Source organism: Panthera onca, chromosome D3 (genome assembly GCF_046562875.1).
Source record: "Panthera onca isolate mPanOnc1 chromosome D3, mPanOnc1 haplotype 2, whole genome shotgun sequence".
NCBI lineage: Eukaryota > Metazoa > Chordata > Mammalia > Carnivora > Felidae > Panthera > Panthera onca.
Window position 1 is genome coordinate 19186119 of NC_138350.1, and position 14322 is coordinate 19200440.

The following is a 14322-nucleotide window of genomic DNA, read 5'->3' on the forward strand; positions in this document are numbered from 1 at the left end:
GTTGTCATCAGCCCTGAACCCACAGCAATGGGTCCTGTGAGCCCCCTGGTGTTCGGACTCAGAGCCGCCATTGTTTCAACTGGTAGGCAAGTACACCAAAGACAGCTCCTGTGTCCCCATTGCACTGTCCATTGCACTCTGACAAGGGTCAGTCCAGGTGTCCCTCTAGGGAACCTCCCATAACCTAAGCCAGACTGGATGCTCTACTCAGACTCCTCAGGGAGAGTCAGTCCATGGCCGCCTGTATGGGTCATGGGTCAGGAATGAGGTGGTGTCTCTACCAAAAGTCCATTTAGATCAAGATCATGCCCAGTGCAGTGATGAGTACCACTGGACACGTGGACCGTTCTGTGTAGGATTCTGTGTCCTTTCCTGTTACATGATTTCTCCCGGGTTTCCAGAGCTCACCTTCCTCCAAGGTTCCCACAGCACTGAGGAGAGGGGAAGAGCTTCTGTTCAGGCTGTGAGTAGAAATAGTTGTGTGTATTCCTCAGGGCGTTACACAAAAAAATCTTTGTCATCTGTCACTCTGTCTGCTTGTTGAAAACAATAGCTCTCCTCATACTATGTGCAGTGATTCCTTCCAGGTACTGCTCTCCCAGCAAAGAGACCCAAGTCTGCAGGACCCTTGAGTGTGACACTGACCTCAGAGCCCAAAGACAAACTTGCAGGCCGTTCTGGGAGGGAAGGAGCGACAGCAGCAGGTGCTCTGACGAGGATCCGGTGACACAGTTTATGTGTTAGTCAGCACTTAGCCCAGTGTGCCCTTTGAATGGGTGTGTGCTCCTTCACACAAAATTTCTCTCAGTAATATTTATTTCAGTCAATGACATCGTTATTATGAAAATGCAGATACAATCACTAGTATAGTTTTCATACAACGGTATTTATTGCAGAGCAAAGATGGATAGAAATTGTAGGTAAAAACCTGGATGGAAAAACAATGCAAAAAGGATGCCTGCTATAAACTTTTTGCAAAGTCATGTTTTCTTTGCCACCAGCTTACTATGGTGGCATTGTTCTATAAGTAGGTGAGTCTGGCATGATGTCCAATGAAAGCCCAGGGGGAGTCTGTTCCTGTGAACCACAGCCATCTCAGTGACTCAATTACTAAGCACACACAGAGCTTCTAGGAACGAGCGATTTGGGGTCAGACTTGTCTCTGGGGTGAGCACAGCTCTACCTGCGTTCTTTGTGTCCAGCATATGCAGGAGAGAGCAATAGTTCATCCAGCCACCATGACTAGAGGAGTGAATTTCTATTCACCAAGGCTACATGAATCTTCGGTCAAAGATCCCACATGTGAGTGGTGGAGAGGTGGAGATGAGGGGGACTATGTCTCTGAGGTCACAGGCATTGTGGCCCCAGTTTGAGACAGAAGAATTTTCATCAGAACTCCAACCTGGCTGGAGGTGTCGCTGGGGGGACTGAGGGAGTAACAGTCCAGCATTAAGAGCACAGGAAGGGTGTGATACATCACCCTGGGCTTTGAGCTGTGTGGGAGCAACACTGAAGCTGCTATTCCAGAACCAATGTACTGATCAGCCTCAAGTGCTGACTGGAGCCCAAGGGGGTCAGAGACTGAGCTGCCCACAGCGATAGAGACTCACCCTGGGATTCCTGAGCATCAACCTGTCTTAGGAGAGAAGGTGATCAGGGCAAGTCCTGGCTGCTCAGTGACAGGACACTGGTCACACTGGATGTCGCTGGAGTTTCCTGATGATGAGAATGCTTCCTCCTGGGCTTGTGACCCTGAGGTTGGCTGGATGAGCACAGGTTGACCATGAGTTTTGGGGCGAAAGAGAAGCCAGGAAGCTACAAAATCCAGAACTCCATATACTCAGATAGAGGAGAGATCCGTGTGTGTGTGTGTGTGTGTGTGTGTGTGTGTGTGTGTATGTGAGAGAGACAGAGGGAGAGAAAGAGAGAGAGAATGGAAAACCTTTCCTTCAGAGGCCACACATGAAGACAAGTGTATCCCTGTCCCCTTGTGTCCTCTCTGCATTTGCTGAGTGTTGTGTTGGTCCCCATGCAAACCCATCCCTGGGGCTGGCTCTCTGTATGACCGTCCAGCGTTCTGGAGCTTGGAACTCAAGAAGGCCAATGTCTGGAAGGCCACTTCTCTTGCACGAGTATGAAACTTACACAAAGGGGAGGAATATGGTCTGAATTAGTTCTATAGGAATTTCACTGAATCAGAATGTCAGGCCTTGTGGATGGGCCTTCTATCCATTCTCCTTCCTGTAGACACATTTCCCATAGCTGTGGGGTCTTCAGGTCTTCAGAAGCACAAGATAGGGGCTGATCACACAGCCCCTTCTTCATGCCCTTCACATCACAGCCCTCCCCCACTGTGCCTCTCGTATCCCCTGATACCTCCATTGGGTGACCGTCAGATAGTGTCTACTGTTATTTTGCAAAAGGGTTAATGCTTAACACTGCATTGCTTGGTGCAAAAGTGTGTGGCTGAGTGAGTGTCCTTGTGGTCTTAGAAACCAATATTCTCAAGACCAAGAAAAGCTGTCATGTATTGAAATATGCAGCCAATCCTTCCTTCGTTCACCATGGCAAAAGTTACCCTGTGTGCAGCCTCGGTCATTCTGAAGGCGGAAGTAATTGCATGAATCGCTTCTCTGTGCAAATACTCAAAGGCTGGGTGAACATTCATTTCACGGAAATACGGTAATCATGTGGTCGTATTACAGAGATTGATGAGGTTGGTGGGGCATGAAAACTACCATCAGAGATGAGAGCAGGAATCACATGAGGAAGTGATTTCCTGCTGGTCCATTTCTGCATCGTCTCTGTAGAGATGGACCCTGGAGAGTGGAAACTCTTGCAAGATTATAGTTTTCTCTGAAATCCTAACATAGAGATGGAGTTCGGGCCTGAAGAGCCATAGAGAGAGGCGGAAGGCCTGAGGGAAGTAGGAGAAGAGGGGAGACGAGCAGAGTGTGTGTGGGGGAGGGTGCAGTGAGGAGAGTCTGAAGACTTTGGGACTCACTTTTAGTCAGATGGGTGAGAGAGGAAATTGTCTCTGACCAAGGTGCTTATTAACATGTCAGATATGGTTGTGTCATCAGTAACACAAGAGACACAGTTTACGGCTTGAGATTTGTGGATGAATGTGAGTACCTCTGTCACCATTTTCAGTCCAGACAACAGTACTGTATGATCTCAGAAACTACACACCTGTCTCTACATCCTAGATGCTGACACCGAATTGCTGAAATTCTTGTCATTTTCTAACTGAAAAGAACACTAGAAACATCCTAGTTCTAATGATGTGACTCTGGGTGGGCTCCCTGAAGCCTCCTGGATGGGGCTGGTCCCCAGAAAGACCAAGGCTTGGTCAGAGGCTGGGAATCTTCACCCCTCATACTTGAGAGACAGGAAAAAGGCTGACAGCGTAGTTAATGTCTGATCATGTCTCCCCGAATCCTCAATAAAATCACAAAGTACAGTGTTTGAAGATCTTCTGGTTTGGCGAACACATCCACTCCCAGAAGAGATGCACCTCAACTCCCCAGGGACTGATGCTCTGGTGCTCGAGACGCTCCCAGACTTGACACTAGGTGGCTCTTCATTACTTGTTCCCCTGTCCCCTTCATCATATCTTTAATGAACTGACTAAAGGAGTCAGTGTTTCCCTGAGATCTGTGAGCCCCTCAGGCGAATAAATGGAACGCATCGAGGGAGTTGTGGGAACCTCCAATTTGTCACACGTTGGACAGAGGTTACAGGTGAGCTACTAGCTGCTGTTGACATCAAAATGGGGAGCAGCCTCCTGGTGCTGAGCCCTTCACCTGTGCACATGTCACCTTTCCTGGCAGATAAACCTCGGTGTGAAATTCAGGTAAATTTGAGGACACTCTCCACATGTCCCAGAGAGTTCCTTGTTGTGGGAAAACACATAAACAGACAAACATATAATCAATGACAAGGAGTGTGTAAAGTGAATTATTCTGAGAGTAGTAAAGGAGAGACAACAAGAGAGAGAGAGACTGAGGTTTATGCTGTAAAAGTATTTATTCTCCAGACCCCATAGGCCTGTGCCATCGGGCCTATTCCTTCACCTGTGTGCGCTCCTGGGACACCTGTGCTGTCTCAGGCAACAGCATGATCTGTGTGTTATTCCTTCTTCCTCAAGGACACGTGACCCCTCAGAGGACTCCCTCCTACAGGAGCGTCCACACAAGTGTCTCAGTACAGGATGCTCAGAGACAAGGCTTTCAGCCCCAAGTGTTTTGGTCTCACTCGCTCTTCCTCTAAGACACTGTAAGGAAAGCTGCTTCCACTGCCAGGATCTGTAGCACAATAGAAGCTTCGTGCTTAGGCTGCTCATCAGAGATGAGCAGAATTCCTGCATTGGCCCAGGCATCTTTGGATTCAGAGAAGCAACTGGGGACCCCGGACCCTGGTGCTTATTTGAGTGTGAAGAGAACCAAAGAAGATACCAGGGAGGGCTCCCTGGCTTCTCTGGAACCTGTCTATGTAGTAGCTGCAAACACAGAATCCACTGTTCATGGCCCAGGTGAGTCCGGCCATTGCTTCTGGAGATGCAGGGATGGAGGACGGCTGGGTCAGCACAGGCTGGGATAGGGGACATGCGAACACAGACACTCAGGGGGGATGGGGCTAGAAAGGAAAAAGAAAAAGCATCTCTCAGGTCACTGAGGACAGAAAGAGTGATTTGGAGCCCACCCTGTGTCCACAAGGCCTGTCCCTACCTGTGCAGTGCGGGAGGCGCTTAAGGAAGACAGGAGTCCAGGCCATGGTGGCACAGCCTCTGGTCCCCACACTGGGCTGGGCTGCCCCAGGCTCTCATTTGCCCTCCACCCCTGACACAGGAGGGGCTGTCCATGCACATGGGTCCCATTCAGTGACAGTCCAGCCCCTCCCTGAGCCCTGGTGCTGGAGCCCAGCCCACACCACACACTGAGGAGGGTGCAGTTTCCACTAAACCCCAGGAAGAGCTCTGGAACAAGCACATGCTGACATAGCTCAAAGCCTCCAGGTTGGGCTCCTTTGGGTGATTGGTCGTCACTGACCAGCACTGTAGGGTCCACAGGGCTGTTGCAAGCACATCCTATTGAACTCATGTTGAAACACGAAAAATGAATGGAAGCAACTTGTGAGAGATAGCTCCTATTAAGAATACATTGAATGCATACTTTCTCAAAAAGTTACAATTTGGCTATACTAAAAATATACTGAGTGTATAGACCAACTTTAATTGAAAAATGGGAAATGTTTTTCTAGAAGCACTCCATAGAAATGCATAAGATACAGATGTTTTCACAGGGGACAACTAACAAAACTTCAGAATTGAGAAGAATATTTTTTATTTGCTCCTTGTTATTTCATAATATCAAAAGGTATATAATATTTCTTAGTTCATTTACAAGGGTTATAAAACTCAAAAGTACACTTTCAAAAACATTGCCCAAAAAGGAAAATTACAGACCATTATTATTAAATAGTGATAGAAATACTCTGTATAAAATATTAACAAAGAGACCTCAATACCATATTAATAAATTGATACACAATTATTAAGTGTGATTTATTCCAATGATACAGTTGGATCACATAGTAAGAAAATCTTTACTTACATACCATCTTATTACATTAAGAGATACGATCATATTGCCCCAACTGGTCTCAAAGAGTCTTTGGCCAAATGTCACACCAAATCCTAATAAGAGCCACATAAACACAAAAACAGATCCATTTATGACATGGTAAAACACACACTCTCACACACTTATGATGTGGTCCTGAGGCCGGCATCCTTGTTCATGGAGTAGCGAGGGGACCAGTTCCACAAGGATCAAGAACTTGCAAAGGGAATCTTCACGTCCATTATTTTGCAACATTATTCCTCACGTGTTAGACAATGTAACTAAAAAGCCAAATCGATGGTTACTACTTTGCATGGATGGGAAAGGAAAGTGGTCACTCTTGAAGTCCCAGATGGATGTCATGGCCTTAGATAGGGCCGTGCTGTGGCAGCAGTGACAGCAGAGATCTTAGTGAATGATTAGTCACTGTTGGTGACTTACTGGTGACACTTGGTACCAGAGACACGATGGGTGGAACAAACGCAGCAGAGAAGAGGTCTTGTCCCACGTGACCAGGTGAAGAGCCCTTTGCAAGGTGTGGGGCAGTGACCCTGGATCTGAAGTGATTATTTCCTCCCACTCAGGCTGCATCCTATACGATGTCAAGCTTCACATTGATGGGGCATCTGTCCCACACCCAGAATAGTGCATATTGCAGAGGTTTCCAGTGGGGACCTTGGCTCAAGTGACCAGTTTACTAAGAGACGGGTTGTGAGTCTGGTATTGCTGCCCCTGCTCCTTGATGAACTGAGGAGAGAGCATGTCCTGTGTGACCTCAGGGACTGCTTTCCATAAAATCTGTCAAAGGCTCCCTGTATAAAGGACTGAAGGAGACACTCCAGGACATGGTGGAGACTACACAGAGCTCTGTTCCCTGAGGTTCCATTGGAGGGATTCTGCCCACAAGCTACCTTATCCTCTGGGCAGGTCCTGAGAGCCTACTTCCTCCTAGGAAATGTGCTCTGTCTATTCCTTGTGTATAAGCCTGATATTTCCAGACGCCAGAGGGAACAAGGAAGAAGTGGTCCACGTTGGAAGCAATGTGGTGACGCAGCCAGATGCAGGGGCTCACAGGGCAATGGACGCTCTCAGGTGGAGGCAGGTCACATAGCACTGAGGCTCCAGTGTGCCTACTGCCCCCCAGGCAGCTTAGCTGCTGACCCTCACTCTACAGGCCCCTGTTCGCTCTGCTCCCCTGCTGCCCTAAGCACCATGTCCTCTAGCTGCTGTGATCCCCTCTGCACACCAAGCAGAATGTTCATTTGGACAGCAGTCATACTGATGTTGTGACCCATGGGAGCGGAGTACGAAAGGGCCTTTCTGGGTCCCTTATTGGAACCATGACACTCTCACGTTTGGAAATGTATCTCAGTGGAAGCTTGTGATTTGGTTCAAAATGTCCATCTCTGCCAACAGTATCCCCAGAACTGCTCTGTGTCTCCTGTTTACAGATGCTGCACGTGGTAAATGTAAGGACAGCGAAGGGGTGTCACTGGGACACACATATGGGGACACGGCCCGTGTGCATGTGCGGCGTGCAGGGGAGCTGGGACAAAGAGGTCTTTACAGAGCTGTGGTACGTAAGGGGGGAACTGTAGAGTGAGCCAAGGGATGTCCCTGAGAGGAGGAGCCCTGGGTCAGAGGTCAGGGCATGTGTCAAGGCCCGAGAAAGAGGGGTGGCTGTTTGTCGATGACTCTAGTGGACATCTACTGGAGGTCTAAGAGGTAGGCCAACTGACCACCTGAATCCAGCATCTCCAAATGGAATTGAAAGGCAAACCTAGGAAGAGAAATATACCTTCCTTAACCCTGAAATCTGGTTTGACTCGTTGTGCATGTGTGTGAATGTACATATATTCAAGGGCCACAATATATGAATACTTCACGTAAAACATCTATCCTTGTCTTTCATAGTGAGTCAGGTGATGACCCAACATGCTCCATGACCTTGAGAGTTTAGTTTGTCTTTTGCAGCACTAAGTGTCTGCAGCTTACTGCTACGTCCTTGGTGCTCAGGAAATGCCTTTGAATTAAAAAGAATACATCAGTGAATTAACAAAGGAAAAAATACCAGTCTCCACATTCTTTACCTTATGTCTAAAACTGGCATCGGGTCTTTCTTTTGGGCCATCATCATCCATTCAAATTGGTAACCACAGACACGGGTGTCATCTTGGACACATCCTTCGACCTCACACACAGCCTCCAGGTAATTCCTACATCCAGCGTTTTCCAAACCAAAAGCCATGTTACAATGTACACAGCGCCCAAAGCAATCTATAGACTCCATGCAATTCCCATGAAAATTCCAGAGACAGTTTTCACAGAAATGGAAAAAATCTCCTGACTTTTATACACAACCAGAAAGACCCCAAATTGCCAAACAATATTGAGAGAGTAGAACAAAGCTCGAGGGACCAGACTTCCTGCTTTTGAGTTATATTACAAAGCTATAGTAATGAAAACCAGCAGGGCATTGGCCTAGAAAGAAACACATGGATTGATGCGACAGAATAAAAAGAGCAGAAGAATAAAACAAGACCCCTCTTCCCCACTTTTCTAGTAGTCACCTCCCTGACTGTGGTCCCGCTCAAGATTCTTCCTGCAAACGTTTTTGTTCTGTGCGATGGCCCAGACGTCTGTGCCTGGCCTCAGGCCTGGGGAAGGGTGCCATGGGGTTGGAGGGAGAAAGGTGATGTAAGGGAGTGAGTCAGAGCTGAGCACTCCCGGGGCCCCTGAGCCCAGGTGAGGGACAGTCACACTGCAGTGTGGACCGTGTTTGCCTTACTAGATGAGAGCCATTCGAGTATTTTCCTGCTGGCCTGGCCCAGAGCCCAGTCCTCTCAGGGCAGTCTGAGCAGCCCACCGATGACCCCTGTCCTGGTCACCCAGCTGCTCTGACAACACACAGCATCCCTAGAGGACGCTCTGACCTTTGCAGATGGATATTTGAGCTTTCAGTGTCCAGGGAAGGATCATGAGTGGATCCTCTCCTGGGTGCTTGGGATGGAGACATTAATTTTCTTCAGGTCACTAACAGCATCCAGGCTGCTCACCATAGGGCTTATTTTACAGTGTTTATGTTCCTGGACATATTAGTGTTCCCTGACATTGGGTTTGCTTGCTGCAGGGCCCTGCCATCACTACCAGTCTCCAATATGAATTTGTTTTAATGTTTATTTCTTTTTAAGAGAGAGAGGACAGAGAGAGAAAGAGAGAGAGGACAGAGAGAGAAAGAGAGAGAGAGAGAGAGGCAGAGAGAGAAAGAGAGGGAGAGAGAGCAGGGAGGTACAGAGAGAGAGCGGGAGACGCAGAATCAGAAGCAGGTTCCAGGCTCTGAGTTAGTGGCACACAGCCCAAGGCAGGGCTTCGGCTCACGAACCACGACATCATGACCTGAGCCGAAGTCTGAAGCTTAACTGACTGAGGCACCCAGGCACCCCTACCAGTCTCCAGTCGAAACCAATTTCAAGGCCTCATATTTCCCAGGATCACTCCCGGTTCATATGTGATAAAAAGTCCATGGGGGTTATTCTTGAACTTTGAATACTTTTTGCTGTTGCTGCTGTATTATGAGAATCTCCTGTTATATCCCATCACCTCCATGGTACAGGCTCTGGGGCCTTTGAAGTCTCCGTTTGTCAAAAGACTACCTGGTCTCCGCAGAGAAGTATCCACTGTACTTAATTCCCAATTTGGGTTTTGACCGGGCCTTTATACTTAGTCTGGAATTTAGTTTTCTTCTCTGGTATACTTATGACTCATTTGCCTCTCTAATAGTTCAGTTTTGTAAGTGTTTTCAGGATGACCATGATGTAAACCACTATACAGTACAAGGGAATCGATCTTCTTAGAAATTCGTTCTCTGCTCATCCATTAAGGGACATTCAGGGAAGGGAATCCCACTCACATTCAACCCTATTATATTTATTTGGTAAATGTTCCATTGGTTAAGAGTGAAAAGACGACAAAATGTCTAGATTTTTTCTGGTGATACCAGGGTTCTCTAGACAATGTAGGATGGGTTCATAGGCCTTTTCTCCAAAATAGTGAGATTCCTTTCAGCAGCATTCCAGACCGAGTCAGAGGAAAAACAAAGACAGAGAAAGCTTAGAACAGATGCAGTTACACTCTACTGGTCTCACCCTGGTAATTACATCTGCAACAGTCTCATTTCCAAATAGAGTCTCATCCTGAAATATGGGAGTTTTTAGAACCATTAATCACATGAATTGTTGGAGACACAGTTCAACGTGTAACAATTAATATCCACAGTTTATTCAGGTTTTCTTAGTTTTTACCTAATGTCCTTTTTCTGTAGTAAGATCCAGTTAAGATTCTTTGTGACATTGAGTTGTGAATTGTCCTTAAGCTTTTCTTACTGTGACACTTCTTCAGACTGTCCCTCTTGTTGGTGCCTTTTTCCATACTTACTGAGTGGGGGTTATGCCTGACGTCATTCAAGCCAAGGGTTTACACCTGTTCCATGAAATCTCCACACGGGAATGTGTCTCATCTGATTCCATTTATTTATACCATCAGTTAACAATATAGACGGCAGATACATGTGTAGACACTGAGTTACAACCCAATCCTTTTATGTTCCTGTGGTTGAAATCTTTCTAGTTTTGCCTCATGGGGGCCCTTTCAGTTGGCTCGTGAGCTCCTAGACACAACCTGTCCTTGTGTGTGTGCTCACATGTGTATGTGTGGTGGTTGTGCGCTGATTTGCTTGCGTTTGTTTTGGAGACAATGCCAGACAATGACAGAGTGTCATTTAAGGGCCATTAGTATCATATAGAATAATTCTGTGGCTCAGAGTGTTTTCCTCTGTTCACACGATTCATTCTTTTTCAGCGTTTAGCACCCCCACGACCTACAGATGTTTGCAGAGTTTTGCTTCTTCCAATGTTGGATATAATTATCAAATTATTTATAAAAGTGGCACCTCCTGGGTGTCCTCTTAGTTGGTTCCTGGTTTGGGTGATTATTTTAAACCTAGAATAAATATCCATGTGCCATGTTTAGGGTGCTTTCAGGCTTTTGTGATTAGCAATCAGTTGTTATAAACATTGAAGTGCAGGGTTTTTCCTATGGACAAAGGTTTTGAAACTTATCTTCATAATTTTACAATTTTAAATTGGCATTTTTTCACAAATAATAGATAAGAAGAAAAGACTAGCCACTGCCATGGAGATAATAGTACCAGATGCAAATAAGGCTGACTTATTCTTCAGGGACCACATGGGTAGAGTTCATAGAATAAATAAAAATGCTTTATTTATTTTTATATCAGAAGGAAAAATTGATATGATATGGCCTAGAAGTAAAATACCTGAGCTGATAAAACAAGAGATTTTTCTTCCATCAAGACTCTGTGTCGGAAGGGTTTTCTGAGAGTGACTTTGAGGACAGAAAGGACAGGAGGAACCTCACTCACGGAGGTGCCCTTGCATGGACCTGCGTCCAAGTCATCAGCCACGGAATGAGCAGAATCACAGGCTAAGCTGAGGAGGCAACTGCTGATGTGTTTCCCTTCTTTACAGATGAGTAACTAGGTTTTTGTCTCACTTCCCCACAGGCCTGGACCACTGTGTAAGCACTGCCACTGCTGTACCACGATGAGCAGTAATAATCAGCCTCGTCCTCGGCCTGGAGCCCAGTGATGGTCAGGGTGCCTGTGCTGCCAGACTTGGAGCCGGAGAATCGATCAGGGACCCCTGAGGGTCGGTTGCTATTATCATAGATGATGGTTTTGGGGGCCATTCCTGGGATTTGTTGGTACCAGTACACGTAACTACCAACTCCAGTGCAGGAGATAGTGACCCTCTGGCCCAGGGCCCCAGACACTGAGGATGGTTGAGTCAGCCCTGACTGAGCCCAAATCCCTGGGAAGAGAAACAACAGAGAGGATATTCTTGGAGTCTAGAGACAAGAGGAGGAATCAGGCTCACACCTGTGCTTCCAGAACCCCTTCCCGTGTCCCCACATCAAGTCACCTGTGCAGTGGGCGAGGAGGGTGAGGAGGAGAGGTGACCAGGCCATGGTGGAGGTCAGCACTGATCCTGCCTTCTGTTGCCTCACAGCTGAGCAGAGCCTCCCTTCACCTCTCCCTTCACCTCTTCATCTGTTGAGAGGGGGAGGGCCCAACCATGCAAATGCAACCCCCCTGTTTTTTGACTCCTCACTGACTTCTTTAGGTGCCTCTGTCTGAGGATGTCAGGGGGATGGGCAGGGTAGGGGCAATTTCAGGGCAGCGGGTGGGGAGGTCACAGATGTGAGGCCTGAGCAGAGGGCACAGGCAGTGGCAGGTGGCAGTTCTCATCTCTGATCTACCGTGACACCTCAGAAACAGGCCTTGAGTGCCCCTTAGTGTCCAGACACAGACATGCCATTGTATGACATGAGCAGAGCCCATCAGAGACCACTTCTGCCTCCCCACTGCTCTAGCCACTCTCCTCTAAGTGGTAGACCAGGTCTCCCAACGTGGCCCCCCATCACCTCAGGGAAGACTCTCTGTTCTACTCAGACTCCTGGGGGTGAGCCTGTCCATGGCTCCCTTGACTGTTCATGGATCAGGACTGAAGAGTTGTCTCTACACACATTCCTCTAACAGTAAATGTGTACCAATAAGGGAAGGAGTTAACTGGATATGACAGCGGAGGCAGGGGTTCAGGCACCCATGCCAATGCAGGAAGCAGCAGAGAGAAGAGGGCAGCTCCCATGGGGAACTTTGGCAGATGGGACCTGACCCTGATGAGATTATTCTTTACATGTGCTTCTTACCCAGATGGAGTGTGTTGATTCACACTCTATCACGGCATCTATGTCAATGTGCTCTTTGTCAGACGTCTGAGTCATTCCAGTTTTCTCTCCCAAAGTGCATCAGGAAATATCAGTTAAATCCTAAGGATCCCATTTGGGGCATCTGCTCTAGGATTCAAGTATATTCTTTCTGAAACCCTTCCCAAATCCATGGTAGCTCTGTTCCGCAGACCTCGCAAAGGACCGTTTTCAACCTATGTCTTCCCTGGTGGTCAAGAGGAACTTGAATGACTTTCTGGTCTTTTTATTCTATGGCATCAACCTATGTGTCTCTTGAGAACAATACCACGTTGGTTTTCATGACTACAGATTTGTAATATAATTTGAAAGTACAAAAAATGGTGTCTCAAGGTTTGTTCCTTCTCAAGATTGCTTTGTCTATTTGGGGTCTTTTCTGGTTCTATACAAAATTTGTGTGTTTTTTTTTTATATCTGTGCAAAACGTCATTGGATTTTTTATGGGGATTGCATTGAATTTATAGAGTGCTTTGGGTAGTGTGCACATTTTAGCATTATATTCATTGTGGAGATCCCAGGATTTAGGAATTACCTGGAGGCTGTGTGTGAGGTGTAAGGGTTTGTCTAAGATGACCTCCATCTCTGTGCTTAAAAATGTGTATGGATTATGATGATTCAAACGAAAGAAGAGTTACTAGTTTTGGCAATAAGGTAAAGAATGTGGATATGTGTATTTTTTCTTTTTTTATTCACTGATGTATTCTTTTTAATTCAAAAACCTTTCCTGGGCACCAGCTAAATACCAGTAGGCTGCAGACACTCAGTGCCTCAAGGACAAACAAAACTGTCAAGGTCGTGGAGCCTGTTAGGTTTTCATCTGACACACTATGACAGACAAGGAGGAGATGTTTCATGTGAGGTATTCAATGGGAAGCATTGAATATTTATAGGACTAGTGCACACGGTACTATGTTAACCGAGAGTCGATGACTAGAAGTGTGTGTGTGTATAACTGTATCTTATGTATTATTTATACGTATTTTGTGTTATATATGTATATATGTATATATGTATACATATATACATATATATGCATATATGTGTGTATATACATATATATATATATATATATGTATATACACACATATATGATATAAATCCCAGGAGATATATCCTAGATGTATTGTCATGAACAGTGCAGAGATGGATTAGATAAACCACTGGGGAAAATAATTGTGTGAATATTTACAGTAGGAGTAGAACCTTGTGTGAGACAGAGAAGGACTAGAGAGGGATCTGATGTGAGTAATTATAATACATTGCACACTGAGAAAGGAGGGCTTAGAGCACCAGGATCTTCTGGGTCATGGGATGAGCTCTGTCCTTACAATTCCCAAGCTTCTGCAGGTTCCCAAATGGGCAATCCCGTCTGGATGGGGGCCCCATTCTGGTGCAGGTGACCCAGTCACCTCCAGTGTCTCTCCTCAGCGCTGGGGCTCCCTGGCTGCATCTAGGGATGACTGTGTTGTTGACCATCACCTATGGGTGCTCTTGGGAAAAGGCAACGTGAGAGGCACATGCCCCTTGTTTCTAATTACAGTCTGTCCTTGAAGAATCCCATGTGCATTTTTGTTAACGTACCCTGCCCCATGAAGTGTGAGGATGGGGGCAGGTGCAGAGAATTATGGGGACTGGCTTGCCTGGGTGGGAAGTGACCTGGCATGACAAAGAGATGGGATGTCTCCTCAGGCCTTCCTGATACAGCCTGTGGAGTGGTGAGCCTGCCCTCTGCACTTCTTATCCCTCAGTGCAGGACACAACTTCCCTGAGGGGGTCCCTCACCTGACGTCCCAACAACACAACTATCTAAGTGGTGGTGGGGGGGGGGGGGCACAGAGTGATTCATGCTGAGGAA